The sequence below is a fragment of the Pristiophorus japonicus genome, chromosome 3, assembly GCF_044704955.1.
Source record: "Pristiophorus japonicus isolate sPriJap1 chromosome 3, sPriJap1.hap1, whole genome shotgun sequence".
NCBI lineage: Eukaryota > Metazoa > Chordata > Chondrichthyes > Pristiophoridae > Pristiophorus > Pristiophorus japonicus.
Genome location: NC_091979.1, coordinates 227,156,965 through 227,172,019, shown reverse-complemented (window position 1 = coordinate 227,172,019; position 15,055 = coordinate 227,156,965). Strand labels below are relative to the sequence as shown.

General features: G+C 47.1%; 1 protein-coding gene and 1 long non-coding RNA gene across 3 annotated transcripts in view; one reads left to right on the top strand and one right to left on the bottom strand.

Moving 5' to 3' along the window:
• The window catches only part of entpd1 (ectonucleoside triphosphate diphosphohydrolase 1), a 96,563-nt gene that overhangs the window by 37,754 nt on the left and 43,754 nt on the right, over positions 1-15,055 (top strand). The window lies entirely within an intron of this gene.
• LOC139260143 (uncharacterized) overlaps positions 1-15,055 on the bottom strand; it is a 73,664-nt gene that overhangs the window by 17,525 nt on the left and 41,084 nt on the right. For both annotated transcript variants that reach the window (XR_011592723.1, XR_011592722.1), the window contains exon 4: positions 6,200-6,533. This is a non-coding gene — a long non-coding RNA (uncharacterized lncRNA). The remainder of the gene's footprint in view (positions 1-6,199; positions 6,534-15,055) is intronic.

The window sequence follows — 15,055 nt, the reverse complement described above, 5'->3', positions numbered from 1 at the left end:
TCTGGCTGCACTTCAGTCCCACTCTCCTGATCTTTGGGCACCCTGTGCGGAGGGGAGCGGGTAGGTCCGAAGGCCTCCTCGTAGGACTGCTCCTGGGCACGGCCAAGGGTGCCATCAGCCGGTCCAGGCAGCGGGCGGTCGAGGGGGTCGTTCAACCTGACTGCCTGCCTCTCTTCCGCTCTTACATCCGGTCCAGGGTGTCCTTGGAGATGGAGCACGCGGTGTCCACCGGTACGCTCGCGGCCTTCCGCGAGAGGTGGGCACCGGAGGGACTGGAGTGCATCATCACGCCCGGCAACCAAATTTTAATTTGATTTTACGTTTTAAAGTTTAATTTGTTTTCATTGCCGGTGCTTTTAGTGTCCCCCTCCCCTTTTATAGGGGGCACTGGGAAAATTTGATTTTAGCGCCCCAAAAAAAAACCCAAAAAAATAATTAAAAAAAAAAAAAAAGGGGCCTTGAAAATGTCTGCTGTGTCACCCAGGTCGGGTGGCATGGTCTTAATGTTTTATGTTTTGCAGGTAAACTCAAAAGAGTTTCATGCACAAGGACCCCCAGGTCCCTCTGCACCGCAGCATGTTGTAATTTCTCCCCATTCAAATAATATTCCCTTTAACTGTTTTTTTTCCAAGGTGGATGACCTCACATTTTCCGACATTGTATTCCATCTGCCAAACCTTAGCCCATTCGCTTAACCTATCTAAATCTCTTTGCAGCCTCTGTGTCCTCTACACAACCCGCTTTCCCACTAATCTTTGTGTCATCTGCAAATTTTGTTACACTACACTCTGTCCCCTCTTCCAAGTCATCTATGTATATTGTAAACAGTTGTGGTCCCAGCACCGATCCCTGTGGCACACCACTAACCACCGATTTCCAACCCGAAAAGGACCCATTTATCCCGACTCTCTGCTTTCTGTTAGCCAGCCAATTCTCTATCCATGCTAATACATTTCCTCTGACTCCGTGTATCTTTATCTTCTGCAGTAACCTTTTGTGTGGCACCTTATCGAATGCCTTTTGGAAATCTAAATACACCACATCCATCGGTACACCTCTATCCACCATGCTCGTTATATCCTCAAAGAATTCCAGTAAATTAGTTAAACATGATTTCTTCTCCATGAATCCATGTTGCGTCTGCTTGATTGCACTAATCCTATCTAGATGTCCTGCTATTTCTTCCTTAATGATAGCTTCAAGCATTTTCCCCACTACAGATGTTAAACTAACCGGCCTATAGTTACCTGCCTTTTGTCTGCCCCCTTTTTTAAACAGAGGCGTTACATTAACTGCTTTCCAATCCGCTGGTACCTCCCCAGAGTCCAGAGAATTTTCGTAGATTATAACGAATGCATCTGCTATAACTTCCGCCATCTCTTTTAATACCCTGGGGTGCATTTCATCAGGACCAGGGGACTTGTCTACCTTGAGTCCCATTTAGCCTGTTCAGCACTACCCCACTAGTGATAGTGATTGTCTCAAGATCCTCCCTTCCCACATTCCTGTGACCAGCAATTTTTGGCATGGTTTTTGTGTCTTCCACTGTGAAGACCGAAGCAAAATAATTGTTTAAGGTCTCAGCCATTTCCACATTTCCCATTATTAAATCCCCCTTTTCATCTTCTAAGGGACCAACATTTATTTTAGTCACTCTTTTCCGTTTTATATATCTGTAAAAGCTTTTACTATCTGTTTTTATGTTTTGCGCAAGTTTACTTTCATAATCTATCTTTCCTTTCTTTATTGCTTTCTTAGTCATTCTTTGCTGTCGTTTAAAATTCTCCCAATCTTCTAGTTTCCCACTAACCTTGGCCACTTTATACGCATTGGTTTTTAATTTGATACTCTCCTTTATTTCCTTGATTATCCATGGCTGATTATCCCTTCTCTTACCCCCCTTTTTTTCACTGGAATATATTTTTGTTGAGCACTATGAAAGAGCTCCTTAAAAGTCCTCCACTGTTCCTCAATTGTGCCACCATTTAGTCTGTGTTTCCAGTCTACTTTAGCCAACTCTGCCCTCATCCCACTGTAGTCCCCTTTGTTTAAGCATAGTATGCTCGTTTGAGACACTACTTCCTCACCCTCAATCTGTTTTACAATTCAACCATACTGTGATCACTCATTCTGAGAGGATCTTTTACGAGGAGATCGTTTATTATTCCTGTCTCAATACACAGGACCAGATCTAAGATAGCTTGCTCCCTTGTAGGTTCTGTAACATACTGTTCTCAGAAACAATCCCGTATGCATTCTATGAATTCCTTCTCCAGGCTACCCCGTGCGATTTGAGTTGACCAATCGATATGTAGGTTAAAATCTCCCATGATTACTGCCGTTCCTTTTTCACATGCCTCCATTATTCCCTTGATTATTGCCCGCCCCACCGTGAAGTTATTATTTGGGGGCCTATAAACTACGCCTACCAGTGATTTTTTTCCCCTTACTATCTCTAATCTCCACCCACAATGATTCAACATTATGTTGATTAGAGCCAATATCGTCTCTCGCAACTGCCCTGATATCATCCTTTATTAACAGAGCTACCCCACCTCCTTTTCCTTCTTGTCTATCTTTCCGAATTGTCAGATACCCCTGTATGTTTAATTCCCAGTCTTGGCCACCATGCAACCACGTTTCTGTAATGGCCACCAAATCATACCCATTTGTAATGATTTGTGCCGTCAACTCCTTTACTTTATTTCGAATGCTGCGTGCGTTTAGGTAGAGTGTTTTAATACTAGTTTTTAAACCATGATTTTTAGCCCCTTTATATTCATACATATTGTCCCTTCCTATCACCTAGTGGTTTACACTTACCCCACTGCTACTCTGCTCTGTTGCCTCCTGGCTTTTGTATTCTTTCTTGGGGTCCTGTTCATCTGAGCTCTAACTAGCTCAGAGCCCTCTCCTGGGTTCCGAATACTTCTTGTATTGAGGCACCGAGCTTTCATGCTTGCCTTTTTATTACACATTGACCCTTTAGAATTTTGCTGTACAGTGGCCCTTTTTGTTTTTTGCCTTGGGTTTCTCTGCCCTCCACTTTCACTCATCTCCATTCTGTCCTTTGCTTTTGTCTCCTTTTTGTTTCCCTCTGTCTCCCTGCATTAGTTCCCATCCCCCTGCCATATTAGTTTAACTCCTCCCCAACAGCACTGGCAAACACTCCCCCTTGGATATTGGTTCCGGCCGGTCCTGCCTAGGTGCAGACCGTCCGGTTTGTACTGGTCCCACCTCCCCCAGAACCGGTTCCAATGCCCCAGGAATTTGAATCCCTCCCTGCTGCACCACTGCTCAAGCCACATATTCATCTGAGCTATCCTGCGATTCCTACTCTGACTAGCACGTGGCACTGGTAGCAATCCCGAGATTACTACTTTTGAGGTCCTACATTTTAATTTAGCTCCTAGCTCCTTAAATTCGTCTCAACATCCCAACATGAAAGAAATTGTTGAGAGCAGGCGCCAGTCACAATGTGACTACCATGACGGGAATGCAAGGGCGCGATGTATTGATGTCAATGACTCTGTCTTTGTCCTCAACTATGCTGCAGGGCCCAAAAGGCTCGCAGGCACTGTGATTGCTCAAGAGGGGAATGGGATTCTGGTAGTTAAACTTACCAATGGACAAATCTGCCGCAAACACATGGATCAAACAAAAAGGAGGTTCAGTAACCCATAGAAGAAGCAGAGGAGGAACACGATGTGGAGTTCACTCCACCACAGGTGACCGAACACCGGAACCAAATGGAGGAGTGCCCCATCACTGTGGGCAGTCCGGACAGGCCTGAGGCACCGCAAACAGGAGACACTCAGGCCAGCGCCCAACCACCGGAGCCCCAACTCAGGTGCTCTGCAAGGGAGTGTAAACTACCAGAAAGACTTAACCTGTGATCCCAATAAGACTTTGGGGGGGAGGTGATGTCATGTATTCAACTGTCATTGTAACCCATGTATAAACAGACCTAAGTTGTACACCGTGAGAACACTGACCACTAGGTGGTGAACTTGTGGGAGACACTCCTAATCTGGACTTTCAGGTATAAAACCTTCTTCACTTCAGTGCTGGCTAATAAAGATAACTGGTCACAGAGTGACCTCTCAAGTATGGGCCTCGTGTGCATTTGTACTGTATAGTAAGGACATATTACACCCCATCATTAAAGAGCTATCTATCAGTATCTCCGCTGTTAAGGATTTGAGCATTTATTTCCTTTTACGATGCTCAATAATATCAATTAAAATGATTGAAGCATGACATGCCTTCACAATTGATTCTGGCTCCCTCTGACTAAGCCCTTGCCTTTAAAAGTGATGACTAATTCCATCCCTTGTAAATGTGTCAGAAAGCTTATCACCTTTGTTCAAAGTTCATGTGGTTTTGAGCTATGGGCTGTTCAGATATGCTTTGCTGAGATATTTTTGCTGTTGTGGTTCCTCCGTTAATGGCACGAATTCTTGATTGTGGTGTGGGTGTTTTGTTCTTGCTGATCATTACTGGTAGTGCTACATTTAACAGTTGAAATTATTTGCAGTATGAGTCTTACACAAAATGCCATGAGAAGCAGGTTAGATGGTCAACAATGAATGTGACATCCCTCAAATACTGTAACCTTTGCAAAGGGATATAGACAGGCTAAGTGAGTGGGCAAAAATTTGGCAGATGGAGTATAATGTGGGACAATGTGAGGTTATCAACTGTGGCAGAAAAAATAGAAAACCACATTATAATTTAAATGGAGAAAAAATGCAAAATGTTGCAGCACAGAGGGACCTGGGAGTCCTTGTACATGAAACACAAAAAGTTAGTATGCAGGTACAGCAAGTAATCAGGAAGGCAAATGGAATGTTGGCCTTTATTGCAAGTGGGATGGAGTATAAAAGCAGAAAAGTCCTGCTACAACTGTACAGGGTATTGGTGAGGCTACACCTGGAGTACTACATACAGTTTTAGTCTCCGTATTTAAGGAAGGATATACTTTCATTGGAGGCTGTTGAGAGAAAGTTCACTCGGTTGATTCTGGAAATGAGGCATTGACTTATGAGTATAGGTTGAGTAGGTTGGGCCTATACTCATTGGAGTTCAGCAGATTAAGAGGTGATCTTATCGAAACATATAAGATAATGAGGGGGCTCGACAAGGTGGATGCAGAGAGGATATTTCCACATAGGGGAAACTAAAACTAGGGGACATAGGCTCAGAATAAGGGGCCCCCCATTTAAAACTGAGATGAGGAGGAATTTCTTCTCTTCGAGGGCTGGAAATCTGTGGAATTCTCTGCCCCAGAGAGCTGTGGAGGCTGGGTCATTGAATATATTTAAGGCGGCGATCGACAGATTTTTGAGCGATGAGGGAATAAAGGGTTATAGGGAGTGGGCAGGGAAGTGGACATGAGTCCATGATCAGATCAGCCAAGATCTTATTGAATGGCGGAGCAGGCTCGAGGGGCCAAATAGCCTACTCCAGCTCCTATTTCCTATGTTCTACTAAATAGATGATTCCAAGACCTCAATCATTTCAGAATGGGCTGGGTTGCTTTTCTCTTCAAAAGAGAAGGCTGAGGGGTGACCTAATAGAGGACTTTAAAATCTTAAAAGTTTTGATCGAGTGGATACACTTGTAGGAAAGAGCATAACTAGAGGTCATCAACATAAGATAATCACCAAGAAATCCAATAGGGAATTCAGAAGAAACCTCTTTATCCAAAGAGTGGTGAGAATGTGGAACTCACTTCCACAGGGAGTGGTTGAAGTAAATAGTATAGATGCACTTAAAGGGCGGTTAGATAAGCATGTGGGGAAGAAAAGAATAGAGGGTTGTGCTGAGGGTTATATGAGGAAAGGAGGACGGTTGAGTGGAGCATCAACACCGGCATAGACTGGTTGGGCCAAATGGCCTGTTTCTGTGTAATCCTAGAATCAGTCCCTGTAATTTGTCGCCTGCTCCATAATAATGTGTTGAGTTTATAATAGAAACAATCTTACCCTCACAACTTTAAATGCAGAGCGACATTGTTTGAAATGTAAACTCCCTACTCACCGCAGTTTTTTTTTATTCTCACCCATTTTCTCAGCTGTTCTCACCTTGTGAAGACATTGACAAGATTTCCTATATCTATGCTACCAATGGGAGCTGTGAAACACAAGAATAAAATGACCTCCGATATCTCACACTGCAAGTTACACAGAGAGCTTACCTTGCATTTTGACCTGTAAGTCAGTGCCCATCGTTCCCCCAGCTCCACATTTAAATCTCTCCAATCAGGTTTCCGTCCCAGCTGCACCACTGAATCAGACCTAAACAAGGTCACAAATGACATCCTCTAAGACTGTGGTGTATTATCATTCCTTGTCCTCTCTAGCAGCATTTGACATGGTCAACCAAGCATCCTCCTCCAAGGCCTTCCTTCCATTGTCCAGCTCAGTCGGATCGCCTTCGCATGGTTCCACACTTAACTATCCAATCGCAGCCAGAGCATTTCCAGCAATGGCTTTTCTTCAGTTCAGTTCCAGTTAGTTGGCCTTGAGTAGCTGCTGAGCAGAATTAGTATTTTACAGTTTTAAATTGCCAGAGAAAGGGCAGTTAACATTCACGGTGCAGCACGTGCTGAAGATACCTGAAACTTCAATAAAAACAAGAGAGAAATGTAACATAAAATAGCCCGGTGTTACCAGAAGTCTATATTTACTTTTAGTTTTATATTTATGTATGTGTTGTAAGCCATGTGTCTGCATGTAACGGTGTTCCTGTACAAGTGTTATCTGCAGCTCAGTGAATATCACTCGTCTGAAGATTGAGTTCAAGCACCACTCCAGAGACTTGAGCACAAAATCTCGGCTGACATTCCAGTGCAGTACTGAGCGAGTGCTACACTTAGAGAATTGTCATCTTTCGGATGAGACATCAAGTGGATGTAAAAGATCCCACGGCACTATTTTGAAGAAGAGCAGGGGAGTTCTCCCCAGTATCCTAGCTAATATTTATCCCACAATCAACATCACTAAAAAGGATTATCTGGTCATATCTCATTACTGTTTGTGGGAGCTTGTTGTGCACATATTGGCTGCCATGTTTCCCACATTACAACAATGACTACACTTCAAAACTACTTTATTGGCTGTAAAGCGCATTGGGCATCTGTTCATGAAAAGTGCTATATAAATGCAATTTATTTTATAATACGTGTTTGGATGTTTTCATGTGTGGAATACATACGTGTGACTGTATATATGTATTTCTGTCAGGAAAGACTTAACAGACTGGGGCTCTTTCCTCTAGAAAAGAGAAGGATGAGGGGTGGCCTGATAGAGGTCTTTAAGATTATGAAAGAATTTGAGAGGGCAGATGTAGAGAAGATGTTTCCACTTGTGGGGAGAGCAGAACAAGGAGCCATAAATATAAGATAGTCACTAATAAATCCAATAGGGAATTCAGGAGAAACTTCTTTACCCAGAGAGTGGTGAAAATGTGGAACTCATTACCACAAGGAGTAGTTGAGGTGAATAGCATTTTAGGGGAAGCTAGATAATAACATGAAGGAGAAAGGAGTAAAAGGATACTTTGATGGGGGTTGTGTAGACCAGCCTATTTCTGTACTGTACATTCAATGTGTGTGTTGATGTATATATGTATGTTTGTATATATGTGTATATGTTCACTTGTACTCACTTGAGGCAGTTGCTTTTTGATGCCTGACCTGATCATCAGCAGCCTCTGATCCTGTCTTTACTGGACATTTACATGCACCTATCGAGCAGACATCATGTAATAGCCATCCGGAAGAGGAGCCCTGGCTGGTTTGCCTTCCCTAGCCCAGGGGCGCTGAAGTCTACCATAATCACCCTACCACTAACTCAGCTCGGATCAGCAGTCACAGCACAGGCCCGAAACAGAACCTGGGGCTTTCCCGTTTGCGCGGCTCACTGGCTGAACGCATGTGTTGGTGAGTTTCCCCAGCAGTCTGGTCGAGTCCTGCCGATGCCTGCGGCGTGATCAGTGATCTCTCCGGGCTCAGGCAACCTCTTCGGAACTGGCTGTGAGTAAGAGCAGTCTGACTAAACATTTTCTCATTCAGCCTCTTCAGATGGCAACAAGTTAGAACACATCGATGCAAACAGCAGCATAGTTACACTGGGTGTGAATGCTCTGATTAGCCCACAGCATGGAGACAGTTAATGATGCCTCACTGACGTCTCTGTTTGCAGTAGGTAGAAGTACAATCACCTCACATGCAACCTGCACAGCCCTTCCTGTCACACAACTTCTGACCATGTGCCTGGAACTTGTTCTGCACTGACACACTCTGTACAGTGATGGGCCTGAGGCCTGCATTAAATTGTGTGTCACTGAGTACACACAGCAGGAGCCAATTTAACAGTGAGTACCACATTCCAGTGTCACCTCGCACGCACTGCTAAATGCTGAGATCCACTCATTCTCTTACTTAAATACTAAATCTTTTTTCTAACTACAGCGCTTCTGCAGCCCATTGTCTGAAGAATCTATTTTCTATATTTCTCACTGTTTACTCTATTCACTGGAGATTAGGAAATATTTCATTGGCTCTACTGTGTTGCTGGAGATACTGAGACATGAACCATTGTACTGTGTGTGCTGGGGATACTGAGGGACTGGGCCCATGGTACTGTATGTGCTGGGGATACTGAGACATGACCTATTGTACTGTGTGTGCTGGGGATACTGAGGAACTGGGCCCTTGGTACTGTGTGTTGCTTGGGATACTGGGACTGGGCCTGATACGCCCTTACTACACAGTATAAATGCACACGAGGCCCATGCTTGAGAGAAGGTCAGTCTGTGACCTGTCCTTTATTCCTTAGCACTCAAGTGATGAAGGTGGGTGGAGCTTCCCCTTTCATACCTGAAGGTTCAGGTTAGGAGTGTCTCCCACCTAGTGGTCAGTGTTCTCCCGGTGTACAACTTAGGTCAGTTTATACATGGGTTACAATGCTGGTTGAATACATGACATCACGTCCCCTCCCCCCCAAAGTCTTATTGGGATCACAGGTTGAGTCTCTCTGGTGGTTTACGCTCCCTTGTAGAGCGCCTGAGTTGGGGCTCCGGTTGTTGGGCGCTGGCCTGAGTATCTGCTGTTTGCAGTGCCTCAGGCCTGTCCGGACTGCCCATAGTGACTGGGCTCTCCTCCTTTTGGTTCCGGTGTTCGGTCACCTGTGGTGGAGTGAACTCAATATCGTGTTCTTCCTCTGCTTCTTCTATGGGGTTGCTGAACCTCCTTTTTGTTTGATCCACATGTTTGCGGCAGATTTGTCCATTGGTAAGTTTAACTATCAGAATCCTATTTCCCTCTTTGGCAACCACAGTGCCTGCGAGCCACTTGGGTCCTGCAGCGTAGTTGAGGACAAAAACAGGATCATTTACATCAATACATCGCGCCCTCGCATTCCTGTCATGGTAGTGATATTGTGACTGGCGTCTGCTCTCGACAATTTCTTTCATGGTGGGGTGTATAAGGGATAATCGGGTTTTGAGCGTCCTTTTCATTAGTAGTTCTGCGGGTGGAACCCCTGTGAGCGAATGTGGTCGGGATCTATAGGCCAACAGGAGGCGTGATAAGCGGGTTTGTAGGGAACCCCCTTGGAATCTGAGCATCCCCTGTTTGATTATCTGCACTGCTTGTTCTGCCTGGCCGTTTGAGGCCGGCTTGAACGGTGCCGTTCTAACATGGTTAATTCCATTGCCTGCCATGAAGTCCTGGAATTCAGTGCTTGTGAAGCACGGGCCATTGTCGCTGACCAAGATGTACGGTAGACCGTGGGCGGCGAACATTGCCCGTAGACTTTCTATCGTGGCAGAGGATGTGCTTGAATTTAAAATGTCACACTCGATCCATTTGGAGTAGACGTCGACTACAACCAAAAACATTTTCCCCATGAAAGGACCTGCGTAGTTCACATGGATGCGTGACCAAGGCTTGGCAGGCCATGGCCAGGGGCTAAGGGGGACTTCCCTGGGCGCATGGCCCAGCTGGGCACACGTGTTGCACCTGCGAACACTAAGTTCCAAATCTGCGTCTATCCCTGGCCACCAAACATGTGACCTGGCAATTGCCTTCATCGTGACAATGCCCGGGTGCCCATTGTGGAGTTCTCTGATGAACACCTCTCTGCCCATCTGGGGCATGACTACGCGGTTTCCCTACAGTAGGCAATCGGCCTGAATCGAGAGTTCATCCTTGCGCCTGTGAAATGGTTTAAATTTCTCAGGGCATGCCCTGTACATGGCTGCCCAGTCCCCATTCAGGACACATTTCTTGACCAGAGACAATAGCGGGTCTCTATTTGTCCAGACTTTAATCTGACGGGCTGTCACGGGTGAGCCTTCGCTTCCGAAAGCTTCAACAGCCATGACCATCTCAGCACCATGCTCGGTAGCCCCCTCAGTGGTGGCTAGTGGGAGCCTGCTGAGTGCATCGGCGCAGTTTTCGGTGCCCGGTCTGTGCCGAATTGTGTAGTCATAGGCACCTAACGTGAGTGCCCACCTCTCTATGCGGGCCGATGCATTTGCATTTATGGCCTTGTTGTTGGCCAAAAGGGACGTTAGGGGTTTGTGATCTGTCTCCAGCTCAAATTTCCTGCCAAACAGGTACTGGTGCATTTTCTTTACCGCATATACACATGCGAGCGCCGCCTTTTCTACCATCCCGCAGCCCCTTTCTGCCTGGGACAGACTCCTGGAGGCATAAGCTACCGGCTGTAACTGACTCTTGGCATTGACATGCTGCAACACACACCCGACACCATAGGACGACGCATCGCATGTTAACACAAGTTTCTTACATGGGTCATATAGTGTTAACAGATTGTTGGAACATAACAAATTGCGTGCTCTATTAAAAGCCCTTCCCTGGCTGTCCCCCCAGACCCATTCGCGACCTTTGCGTAGGAGCACGTGTAGCGGCTCTAGCAGCGTGCTCAATTTGGGAAGAAAGTTACCAAAATAGTTCAGGAGCCCCAGGAACGAACGCAGCTCCGTCGTGTTACGGGGTCTGGGTGCTCTCTGGATCGCTTCCGTCTTGGATGCAGTAGGGCTAATCCCGTCTGCTGCTACCCTCATCCCCAGGAATTCTACCTCTGGAGCTAGGAAGACGCACTTCGCCTTTTTCAGTCGCAGACCTACCCGGTCCAGTCTGCGTAGCACCTCCTCCAGGTTGTGGAGGTGTTCTTCAGTATTGTAACCCGTAATGAGGATGTCGTCCTGAAAAACTACCGTCCCTGGAATCGACTTGAGGCATTCCATATTTCGTTGGAAGATCGCGGCGGCCGAGCGAATCCCGAACGGACATCTGTTGTACTCAAACAACCCCTTGTGTGTCGTGATGGTGGTCAGCTTCTTCGACTCACTCGCCAGCTCCTGGGTCATGTAAGCTGAGGTCAGGTCCAATTTTGAAAAAGGTTTGCCACCGGATAGCGTCGCAAAGAGGTCCTCTGCTCTCGGTAGCGGGTACTGGTCTTGGAGTGACACCCGATTGATGGTGGCCTTGTAATCACCACATATCCTGACCGACCCATCCGCCTGGAGCACCGGCACAATCGGGCTCCCCCAGTCACTGAATTCAACTGTCGAGATGATGCCTTCCCTCAACAGGCCTTCTATCTTTTCCCGCATCACGTACGGCACCGCTCTGGCCTTGTGGTGTACTGGTCTGGCGTCCGGGTTTATGTGAATCACTACCTTGGCCCCCATGAAAGTGCCAATGCCGGGTTGAAATAGTGAGTCAGATTTGTCCAGGACCTGTGAGCATGATACTCGCTCCACAGAGGAAATTGCATTGACATCGCCCCATTTCCAGTTCATGACAGCAAGCCAACTCCTCCCCAGTAGCGCGGGACTGTCCCCTGGGACAATCCAGAGTGGCAACCTGTTCTCCGAATCTTTGTGGGTCACGACTACTGCGGCGCTGCCTAGCACCAGAATGATCTGCTTTGTGTAAGTCCGTAGCTGTGCGTCAATCGGCGATAATTTTGGCCTCCTGGCCTTGGATGCCCACAACTTTTCGAACTGTTTGATACCCATCAGGGACTGGCTGGCACCCGTGTCTAACTCCATTGATACTGGGATGCCATTGAGAAGCACTTTCATCATTATCGGTGGCACCCTGGTGTATGAACTGTATACGTGCGCCACATGAACTCGCTGAACTTCAGCTTCCAGCGATTTCCCCCAGTGTCCATTTCTGCAGGTATTTTGCTCATCTCTGCAAACTCCGGCTGAATGTATGCCTCCACGCCTCCAGCATGAGTTGCGGTTTGAAACAAAAGGTCCCTTGCCAGTCAATCGTCCCTGACTGCCCGTTATTGTCCTTGAGTGCACCATTAACAGGTGTTGATGGCCCCATTACTGGCCGCATTGTCCCTTGCAATGGCGTGAATCGCTGTTCAGCTTGCCATTGTCTCTGTCGAACTCCCCCTCTGGGTTCGACTACATGTTGGGGCATGCCTGACTGCCCTTGTCTGCCTGGAGAACTGTGTGCTGCTTTAACAATGTTGAATCTCTGTCCCAACCATTCCTTAACACAGTACCTCTCGTCTGTTCTGCTAGTGGCCATGCTCGCGTGGTTTAAATCCCAGTTTCTTGTCGCCATTGATACGTCCTTACTACACAGTATAAATGCACACGAGGCCCATGCTTGAGAGAAGGTCAGTCTGTGACCTGTCCTTTATTCCTTAGCACTCAAGTGATGAAGGTGGGTGGAGCTTCCCCTTTTATACCTGAAGGTCCAGGTTAGGAGTGTCTCCCACCTAGTGGTCAGTGTTCTCACAGTATACAACTTAGGTCAGTTTATACATGGGTTACAATGCTGGTTGAATACATGACCGGGCCCATGGTACTGTGTGTGCTGGGGATACTGAGACATGACCCATTGTACTGTGTGCGCTGGGGATACTGAGGGACTGGGCCCTTGGTACTGTGTGTTGCTCGGGATACTGAGGGACTGGGCCCATGGTACTGTGTGTTGCTGGGGCTACTGAGGGACTGGGCCCTTGGTACTGTGTGTTGCTGGGGCTACTGAGGGACTGGGCCCATTGTACTATGTGTTGCTGGGGCTACTGAGGGACTGGGCCCTTGGTACTGTGTGTTGCTGGGGATACTGAGGGACTGCGTCCATGGTACTGTGTGTTGCTGGGGATACTGAGGGACTGGGCCCATTGTACTGTGTGTTGCTGGGGATACTGAGAGACTGGGCCCATTGTACTATGTGTTGCTGGGGATACTGAGGGACTGGGCCCATTGTACTGTGTTGCTGGGGATACTGAGAGACTGGGCCCATTGTACTATGTGTTGCTGGGGATACTGAGGGACTGGGCCCATTGTACTGTGTTGTTGGGGCTACTGAGTGACTGGGCCCTTGGTACTGTGTGTTGCTGGGGATACTGAGGGATTGGGCCCATTGTACTGTGTGTTGCTGGGGATACTGAGGGACTGGGCCCTTGGTACTGTGTGTTGCTGGGAATACTGAGGGACTGGACCCTTGGTACTGTGTGTTGCTGGGGATACTGAGCCTGGGCCTATTGTATGGCTTTTTCTGATGAGTCAGCTCCTCCCAATCGCCAGTCTGTTGTGTATACACGAACGCCACGAGGCTGAGTACTGTGAGCTAAACTTAGTGTGACCTTAGTCTTCTTTATTACAATTCTAGAGTGCCTAAACAACATGGCATACAACCTTTTATACTGGCCCTGCCCGTGTGTGCAGGTGACCATTAGGACTCCAACAGTCGTGCCCTCTGGTGGCAAGTATTACATAGTTACATACATAACACAGTCAAGTGTTGCTGCTGGGGTCTGCAGACAATTCGGAACTCCGCCTGTCTGGTCCTTTTAATTTTACATTGTGTGCCGATGATGTTTCCTAGCCGTGTCATTGCGTGTTAAGTTGGCTCCGCCTACCTTAAGTGGGAGCCTCGTCCAGGGCCTGAATCACCGCAGTTAATATGGCAGTAGCTAAGAACAGTTATCACCCCTCGCTAGCCCTTCATGTCGGTTGGGTTGGCGGTTAATATTGAGTCCAATAACTGGAATATAATCGTGCAGTGTACTAGATACAGAGAATCGAAATGAAAATTTGAGGACAAGGTAATTGACTGGAAAAAAGAAAATTATAAAATATAATTAAAAGAGACATTTTTATTTGTTCCGGGGATACGGCAAGGCCGGCATTTATTATCCCTCTCTAATTGCCTTGAGAAGGTGGTGGTGAGCCACCGCCTTGAACCGCTGCAGTCCGTGTGGTGAAGCTGCTCCCACAGTACTGTTAGGGAATTCCAGGATTTTGAGCCAGCGACGATGAAGGAATGGCGATATATTGCAGGGGTCTGCTGCCCTTGTCCTCCTCGGTGGTAGAGGTGGTGGGTTTGGGAGGTGCTGCCGAAGAAGCCTTGGCGAGTTACTGCAATGCATCTTGCAGATGGTACACACTGCAGCCACGGTGTGCCGGTGGTGGAGGGAGTGAATGTTTACGGTGGTGGATGGGGTGCCAATCATGTGGGCTGCTTTGTCCTGGATGGTGTCGAGTTGCTTCAGTGTTGTTGGAGCTGCACTCATCCAGGGAAGTGGAGAGTATTCCATCATACCCCTGACTTGTGGCCTTGTAGATGGTGGAAAGGCTTTGGGGAGACAGGAGATGAGACACTCGCTGCAGAATACCTAGCCTCTGAACTGCTCTTGTGGCCACAGTATTTATGAGGCTGGTCCAGTTAAGTTTCTGGTCAATGGTGACCCCCAGGATGTTGCTGATGGGGAATTCAGCGATGATAATGCCGTTGAATGTCAAGGGGCGGTGGTTAGACTCTCTCTTGTTGGAGATAGTCATTGCCTGGCACTTGTGTGGAGCGAATGTTACTTGCCACTTACCAGTCAGTTTGTGCCGATTAAATGGGAAATGAACAGGCATCCAAAACTCAAGATCAGCAATGGGAAATATTTAAACAGGAGATGGAAAGTGTACAAATATTGCAGAAAGAGTGTGTGGGGCAGGCTGGGGCTGGTACAAAGAGACAAGCAAGGTCAGGAAA